We start from the raw sequence: 10,126 nt of genomic DNA on the forward strand, positions 1-10,126 counted from the left end.
CAGGTACATACATTTTAACTTACACTATTGGATTCAGTGATCTAGTGATCTTATGTCCTGGAATGGTTCATCTAGAGAGCAAGAAAATCGAAAGGTATATCTGGGGGCTGTCACCTCAGATCCAAGGGAGTGTGTTGACTTCAAAGCTTGTTACCTTCGATAGTGCAAAACCATTGGCACATTCTCTAGTAGATCATGGAGTCCGTCAAGGCTTCATGATTGTTGCTTCAGAACAATGCAAAACAAACAAACAAAAAGAAAAACAGCAAGAAAATTTTTTGGAACAAAAGGAAGGTTCATTTTTCCCAAGACCCCTCCAAGAAACAACAAATACTGGCAGTTCATGTTGCTACCACTCCTGTTGCTATTCTTGTTACTCCTACACCAACAAAGCAGTATGCTGGTAAATTACCGAAGTTCAAAAAGTGTAATTTTCATCACAATGGTAAATTCCATGAGATGCAATGTAAGAACTGCAATAGAAAAGGGCACACAACCGAATTCTATAGGTCACCTCCACTACCGATCACTCAAGTTCCTCGAGTTGGAGTAAGTCTAGCATGTTATCAATGAAGTGACACTGGACACTTCAATAAGGATTCTCCAAATGCTAGGAATGTCAGTTGTGTAGGAAGAATACTAGCTATTAGTTACGAGGAAGCCGTGGTAGACCGTACGGTGATCACGGGTACGTTTCTTATTAACAATACATATGAATGCATTCTATTTGATAGTGGTGCAAAGAAAAGCTTCGTGACCATAAGTTCGAACACCTACTTAAATCAAATTCTCAACCACTAAAAGATACCTTTACCATAGAAATGGCTAATGGGAAAACCAAGAACACTAACAGTATATACATAAGATGTACCCTTACTCTATATAACTTTTCCTTCCCAATCGATCTGATGCCGGTGTCCACAAAATGTTTTGACGTCATCATTGGTATGGATTGGTTAAGTCCTAATTGTGCTGACATCCTATGCTACAAGAAAGCCATTCGCCTTAACCTACCTACAGACGAAACCCTTATCATTTATGGTGACAAATCCAGCGCGAACCTACAAATCATTTCTTGTATGAAGGCGTAAAAGTATCTTCACAAGGAGTATTGTGCTTTACTAGCTCACGTGGTAGACAAGAAACAAGAAGTGAAGGAGTTCGAGAGCATTCCCGAAGTCTGTAATTTCCTCGATATCTTCCCCGATGACCTTCCAGAAGTCCCACCAGAAATACCAGTCGAATTCAAAATCGACTTAATCCTTGGAGCTACCCCCATAGCCAAATCACCTTACCGTCTTGCACCAATAGAAATGCAAGAACTATCCAACCAGCTGAACGAACTTCTTAGTAAAGGTTTTATAAGACCAATCTTGTCACCCTGGGGAGCACCGGTCTTGTTCGTGAAGAAGAAGGATGGATCTTTCGATATGTGCATAGACTATTGCGAGCTAAAAAACTACCCAACAAGAACCGATACCATGTACACCGTATTGATGATCTATTCGACCAACTACAAGGTGCAAGCTACTTTTCAAAGATTGACTTAAGATTCGGGTATCACCAGTTATGCGTTTTAGAGGAAGATGTTACCAAAAAAAGCCTTCCGAACTCGTTATGGTCACTAGGAGTTTGTAGTGATGCCTTTTAGATTAACCAATGCTCCTGTAGTGTTCTTGGACTTGATGAATAAGGTGTGTCGTCCATACCTGGATAAATTTGTGATTGTCTTCATAGATGATATCCTTATCTACTCACGAAGTGAGGAGGAGCATAACCAACATCTCCGATAAGTCTTACAAACATTGAGAGCAGAGAAGCTATATGTGAAGTTCTTAAAGTGCGAATTTTGGATTAAGAAAGTAGATTTCCTAGGTCATGTGGTCAGTGAAGACGGAATACATGTGGACCAATCCAAAATAAAGGCAATCAAGAACTGGTTAGCACCCAAAATGCCTACATAAATCTACCAATTCATAGGCCTTGCTGGCTACTATCGCAGATTCATTCAGAATTTCTACTAATTTACTAAGCTAATTACCACCCTGACACAAAAGGATGTAACTTTTAACTGGGGAGAGAAACAAGAAATAGTCTTCCAAACGCTAAAGCGAGCCCTATGCAACACACCTATTTTGTCTCTACCAGAAGGGACAGAAGACTTCGTAGTACCCTGCGATGCGTCTAACCAAGGGCTAGGTTGTGCTCTTATGCAGCGAGGAAAGGTTATATCCTATGCCTCGAGACAGCGTAAGACACATGAGGTTAACTATACAACACATGATCTTGAACTATCTTATTTTCTCTAAAGATATGGAGACATTACCTCTATGGCACAAAGTGCAAAATATTCACGGACCATAAAAGTCTTCACCGTATCTTCGACCAGAAAGAACTAAACATGAGACAATGATGTTGGGTAGAGCTACTAAATGATTACAAATGTGAAATTTGTTATCATCCTGGTAAAGACAATGTAGTAGCTAATGTCCTCAACAGAAAAGAATACTTGGGATGTCGAGTAAAGTCGTTGACCATGCAAATCCATTCACACCTGTCCACACAGATCAAAGAGGCTCAACTTGGGGCCTTGAAACCCAAGAATGTAGCAGGTGAATCTCTAAGAGGAATGGACAAAAACTTAGAAATCAAAAGTGATGAAGCTCGGTATCTCATTAACCGGATCTGGACACCAAAGTTCGGTGGTTATAGAGAGGTTGTCATGAATGAAGCACACAAGCCAAGATACTCCATTCACTCGGGCTCAGACAAGATGTATCTGGACCTTAAGGAACTTTATTGGTGGCCTAACATGAAGGCTGAGATTGCTACCTTTATGGGCAAGTGTCTTACTTGTACCAAAGTTAAGGTAGAATACCAAAAGCCTTCAGGTCTACTACAACAACAACCGGAAATCCCTAAATGGAAGTGGTAGTGGATTACAATGGATTTCATAACCAAGTTACCAAGAAAACGGGTGGTCATGATACCATTTGAGTAATCGTCGATAGATTAACCAAATCCGTACACTTCTTACAATTAAAGGAAACAGACAAGATGGAGAAGCTAACTAGAACATACATCAGAGAGAAAGTTAGACTGCACAGTGTAACCATATCTATTATCTCTGACCGAGATAGAAGATTCACCTCACGATTCTGGGAGTCATTTCAGAAATCTCTAGGAACTAGGTTGGACATGAGTACAACCTACCATCCTCAAATGGACGGAAAAAGTTAGAGAATGATTCAAACCTTAGAAGACATGCTGAGAGCATGTGTGATCAACTTTGGTAAACCATGGGATACTCATTTACCACTACTCGATTTCTTGTACAATAATAGTTACCATACTGGCATTAAGATTGCTCCATTCGAAGCCCTCTATGGTTGTAAGTGAAGATCACCTCTATGTTGGGCTGAAGTGGGTGACATGCAACTGGCTAGAGGTCAAGTTCTAGATGGTACTCTCACTGGTCCGGAGATCATTTGTGAAACTACTGTGAAGATAGTACATATCAGAGAATGACTTAAAGCTTCCAGAGACAGACAGAAAAGCAACGCTGACAAGAGAAGAAAACCCTTTGAATTATAGGTTGGTGACCGCATCATGTTGAAGGTCTCACCCTAATTTGCATTCAATGGATTAAACTCTAACATTGTGGGATGTCATGTTAGCATTTAATCAATATGGAGTTCAATGGCCATTGAACTCTTCAGTGGGAAAAATAAAAAATTTTAACTATTAAATATATAGTTCATTGAACTCTATTGAGTTCAATGCATTGTAAGAAAACTAATGTAAAGTTGTATAGCAAGTAAAATTATGATGTGTCAATCCAGTAAACTCTAATAAGTTTACTGTAGTGTGGATGCCTTCACCTAGATGCGACACGGTCCTATAAGTTTATATATACTTTGGTTTTAAGAAGTCAACAAAATATAACATCAACAATTCTGGGTTTGTTTGTGATTACCTCTCAAACTCCTTATCAGGTTCAAGTGTATAAGCTATAAAAGAAATTTTAAGTAATTCAACATATGGAACATAATGCCTAGAATTTAACCCATCAGTCGCATTAAAGAAATCAAAAATGAAATACAGAACTTCACAACTCTTGGAATTGAAATAGAATTATTATCAAGACTAAATAGATTATATCATTTCTTTTTATTTGAATATCCAAATTATACAGATTTCACATATCTATCAGCAAATTTCTCAAACACATTTATTCTATCAGCAAAACACAAGCAACCAAACACTCTCAAGTTATCAAACTTATCAGACCACTTAAAAATCATTTCAAAATGTGACTTTGCAAGCAAAAATTAAAGTAGGATACCTATTAATTAAAATAGTTGCAATTAAAACAACTTTACACTAGAGTTTGAGAGGCAGAGTAGATTGAAAAAGTACAAACCTAGAAACATTCAAAAGATACTTATGTTTTCTCTCTACAACACCATTATGTTGTGGAGTATAATCACAAGAAGTTTGATGAACAATACAATTATTTATAAAAAAACAAATATAATTGGTTATTAACAAATTTTATACCATTATCAGATCTAACATTTTTAATAGATACATTTGATTTTTCAAAAGATTAAGGAAAACACAATACCAATGAAAAACTTCAATTTTAGATTTCATTAAGTAAACCCAAGTAACACTTGTGAAATCATCTGTAATGGTAAAAAAATAATTGAAACCATCTAAAGTAGCAACTCTATGTGGACCCCATGCATCTAGATATATTAATTCTCCTAATTTAGTGGTCCTATCTTCACTTAATTGAAAAGTGCTACTAGATTGTTTAGCTTTATGACACACATCACAAGGATTCTAATGGAACACTTGTATAGGGTGACACACTTGGATATAATGAAATACTTTGATGCAATGGCGTATTTAGATGTGATGGAACACTTAGATACAATGTTACACTTCAATGAGATGGCACATTTGGATGTGATGGGACACTTGGATGCGATGACACACATTGATGAGATGGCACACTTGGATGCGATGGCGCATTCGGATGTAATTTCACACTTGGATGTGATCGCACACTTGTATGCGATGACACATTAGGATGTGTTGACATACATGGATACGTCACTCCTCGTATGTGATGGAGCATCTTACAGATGAATAGAGTATCGAAGGAGGTGCCACTCAATGAAACCTCGAAGAAGTTTCATGCACAGGAAGTGCTACAAATTGACAGGAAGGGCCACTTAATGGCACCTTGAAGACGTTTCATGCACAGGAGGTTTCCCCAAGTGTAAAGGTGCCACTAAGGGACAATGTGTGCCATGAAATGGAACCTAATGTGCCAGTGATGGATTATTGATTCACTTTCATTTCATATCAAAGATGAATATTCCAGAAGCTACTACATGATGGATTATGATTATTTGACTCCATTCATGGGCCTATGGTCCAATGGGCTTGGCCCATTAGGTTTTTAGGTATGATCCCTTCACTATGAATAGGGATGCCTGCTAGTCATTTGAAAGTGTCTTGTATTCTAGAGTCATAGCGAAATCTATGTTTATTTGTACTTGTAACCTCTATTTAAGAGCTCATAAATAAATAAATCTCCCTTCTTCCCCGTGGATGTAGGTCACCACCGAACCACGTAAATATTGTGGCTTGTGTGCTTTTTTTTTAGTTTTGCTTGCTTTTTGTTTTAGTTCCTAACAGTGACATTGGACTTTAAATCCTGAGCAACAGAATCTGACTTATCAAAAACCACCTTACATTTATTATCTTTACATAGTTTTTGAACATAAAGCAAATTAGCATTGAAGTCAAGAAGGACAAACACATCAATAAGGTCACAGATTTAGAGAAGTCATATTTCCTAATTTATTTATCTTGGTAGAAGAACCATTTGGATGATAAAATCTTAGATAAAGTTGATAAACATCCATAATATTTCAAGACTTAATTCATTACATGTCATATGTTGATCAGCAGTTGAATCTACAACCGAATATTTATTAGTTGTGATAGAGTTATAGAATATACCAACCATGTTAGATGTAACTTCTACAACTCCTTGTTTCTTATTTATGGGCCTCAAAAACTTAGAATATTGTTCAACAGTTAAGCAAAACTTATCAGACACACTCTTAGACTGAAAACCATTAGAGGATTGAGTGTTACCAATAGATTAATATGTCGAATCACCTAATACATAATATGTAATACATAATATGCTTGAGTCTTAGAGGAACCACTAGAGGGTAATCCCCTCTTTTGCTGAGATTATATAAGAAAAAGAAACTTTAACATTAGTAAGGGGTTCCACAAGAAGAATATGATTGTTAATTTCACTAAAAGTATCATCGACGCCAATGACAAATTACATATGTCTCAAAAATTGAGTAAAGGCCTCACAAGTACATTAAGTTAAGTTAGTAATACCTTCGAATTCCTTCCATAGAGAAACTAGTCTACAACAATATTCATACACATATAAACCACTTTCAGACAATGAATTAATTCTTTGATAAATCTTAAACACTACAAAACTATCATCATTAGCATAGGTTCAAACAAGTCGGACCAAATAACAAAAGCAATTTCAAAACAGGCATGACTAGCATAGATAGATTTACACATACAACCAAGAATCCAATAACATACCACATCATTGACCGTTTCTTGTTTTTATCTTTTAGTTTCATCATAAGTAGGTTTAGAAACTAATGATAGAAATAATTTCGTTATCAGAAGGTTGCAAGAATAATGGATCATCAAAACCATAATGTTCTGATCCATTTTTAGTATTCGGACCAAAGGTGTTTTACTTGTCATGGTAACACACAATAAGGGGAAAATATTTTATATGATATAGCACTCGTGTGTCTGAAGAACCTATTAATATCACCAAAATTCTAAACCACTTTTAGGCCAGAGCAAGTATACTAAAGATAGATAGACACACAAATGATACACCGATAGTTTTTGAATCCACAAAATAAAGGCACACATACCAAGCAATAAATTGAATAATCAAACAAACAAAACAACCACACAAAATACTGGCATTCAAAACTAGGTCAATCTAACCTAGAAGCTAAGAGATATACACAACCCAAGAAAACACGTACAAATAAAATGATAAGGAAGGAGAATACTTATAGTAGGTTAAAAATAACAAACATAAAACAACAATGGAGTTCAACATTAAGATCTAGCAAAAAAACATGCTATATCTAGCACTAAAGAAGAGAATGGCATCCAAATGCCAAAAACACATTGGATATTTTCTTACCACCATTTGTATACTATCGAGGTTGACAGTAAGCTTAACATTGGCCATTACAAAGAACAAAATCATTATCTCTAACGTTTAATCTTAAGACGATGTTTACTTGTAAGAGTATGATGAAGTCTTACAAATAACACTGATGAAGCGATTAAGAAGATCAAAACACTAGTCAAAGGAAAACAAATCTTGCAGTAATAGTAATAGCAAAAAAAACACCGATCTAAATGGGTCTACAAAGAGTGACGTAGATCACACAATAAACGACAAAAACAGAAAGAAAAATCAATCCACACAGTTCCACACATATCTATAAAGGTCAACCTAAATCTACAAAGTTCAACAAATAAAGACCTGGAAACATAAGCTACAAAACCTAAATTATTGAAAAGAACATGATCTAGAATAGAAAAAGCACAAGACACAAACTACTTGTAAACGAAGCATGTCCTTGATGTGAAAATGTATTAAGAACTCAAAAAAATACAACATCAACATTTATCTTTTATTAAGAAATAAGAACCAGTTGGTTTTCAAGCTATTTCAATAGAAACCTCACTACAACAACCTTCTCACTCAATGATCAAACTAGAACTAGAAAAATAAAGGTTTAAAGACTCAATTAAGACTTAAAAGACTAAAATCTTAAATTGACGAAGAAGGATTTTGAAAGAAAAATTGAGAGAATTGACATTGACTAAAACGGAGATTATGGCCTAAAATGAACCAAAACAAACATTAAATACAATGGGTCTAACTTCAGGACAAACATGTCTAAAACCCATACCAAAACCTTTACTCTAACCTACCAAAGCGTCCATGCTTCTTTTCCCTTCATTAAAATGAGTTGCAATCTATCCACTTTGATAAAGCACACATTTATCCCTTCCATTATTATCAACCTATTACAAACTTTAAGAACTAGAAAAATATAACACAAATATACCTTTTTTATATAAACAACCTCATAATGATAATCTTGACCAATTATTTTATAATTCTCAATAGTTGGAGTTTCTCATCTCTTGATATATGATAGCTCTTCTGGAGAGTACATCAAAGACCTCATATATATATTACATCCTATGACAATCGGCTACCTTCACCCCTATGGATTAATACATCCTTGTTTTCCCCATCGAACCTCTGTCTCTAGGGATCAATTGATCTCTTATAGTGACTACAATATGGAATAATTAAAAAGAAATATTAATAACTGGCACAACCAATTTTGGAGAATAGGTTGAGGTATGTTATAAATTGAGAGTAATGAGTTTTTGGATCTTGTCGTACCAAGTTGGAGTATGGTCTTCTAGTAGGGTACACTATAATGTTGTAACGTTCAGATTTTCAATGTTTTCATTTTTATTGATTCAATATATCATAGTATAGTTACATTATGTGGAAAAAATGATGTGAATACATGTTTGTATAGTCGAGCCTTACCCTTCTTATGAATCAACGAAGTACATGAAAAACATTTATAATCAACCGGGTAAGCATGAAGCTTAGTGAGTTCCCCAAAATAACATATACTACAATATATATGCATGCAAATATCGCGTATCTTGGCTTACAATAGCTTAAGTTTCTATCTCCATAATTTAGGCTCACAATCGCTTAACTTGTTATTTCCATTAACTCACCCTTAGCCTTTAGCATAAAATTGGCCCGCTTGCATCTTGGCCATCTGTAGGAAGTGGGAATACCTTAGCCCCCTAACAAATCATGTTAACATATAACATATAGCTTTACAATCAATGGCCTAACAACATCCAAACGACATTAGGCATGTAGAGACTATACTATTGGCTCTACTCTACGTTATCTTATATCCTAACATACATAATACACAATATGTGGAGGTAACTCGCCTGGGCAGTTACTCAGAAAACTATCAGCTATCCTTCGGATGATCCAACTGGCGGGCAACGCGTCTATCAAGTTTCAACCTATAATATTGTAAATTATTAATATTTATTGCCATCTAGTAGAAGTTTGATCCTTCACTAATTCTAAATATACTTACATTTGTATATAATAAGGATCAGTTAGGAAGGACAGTTGGGAAGTAGGATCATTTCATCATATAACTTTTCTGAAATCCAATAACCAAGCCAAAGTGCCTATTCTAGACACCTCTCTCGTAAGTAGACCAATCAGAATCTTTACTGGAATTAATAACTTAGCTGGTATTTATAGGCGTCTAATAATATATGTAAACATAATTATAAATTACCCTAAAAGCCTAGTAATTGTAGCTTAACTTACAGACTTTCTATTGAAAACTTGGAAAATCATGGGCAAAACTTTGATCCAAAGGCTTCTCTTCGAAGCTATCGAGATAAATTCATGATGTAACCAATGTTTTCATATATATTCTCCATGTAGAACATCATTTTCTACCTTATACGTACTCATGTACCTCTCGAAAAGTCTTCCAAGACCAGGAACTCGTCGATTTGGACTTCGTAGAATTTATGCTCTATGATGAACAGTCTCCTTCAGACGTAAAATGTCAGTTTGTTCATCTGATTAGGAACATTGTTGACTCGTTATAAAGCGATCAATTGGGAAATTTTATCCATGATATCCTATCGGAATCCATTATCCGAAATATGCCCCTATAAAAGGCTTATATTGTTTTATCTTTGTGTCCTATGACATCTTCCTATGGTATACCCTTAAAATGCACATAAACCTAGATTACAAATAGTCTTTCCACCTAATTTAGGTGTTCTGACAATATGAAATTCAATTAAAGCTGCCCTAACGGGTTTATCGATTCGAAAAGTCTAGAACCAATACTCTTGTACTAGTGACAGACTAATTATAAAATTG

This window comes from Lactuca saligna, chromosome 3 (assembly GCF_052625555.1).
Source record: "Lactuca saligna cultivar CGN05327 chromosome 3, ASM5262555v1, whole genome shotgun sequence".
Classification (NCBI taxonomy): domain Eukaryota; kingdom Viridiplantae; phylum Streptophyta; class Magnoliopsida; order Asterales; family Asteraceae; genus Lactuca; species Lactuca saligna.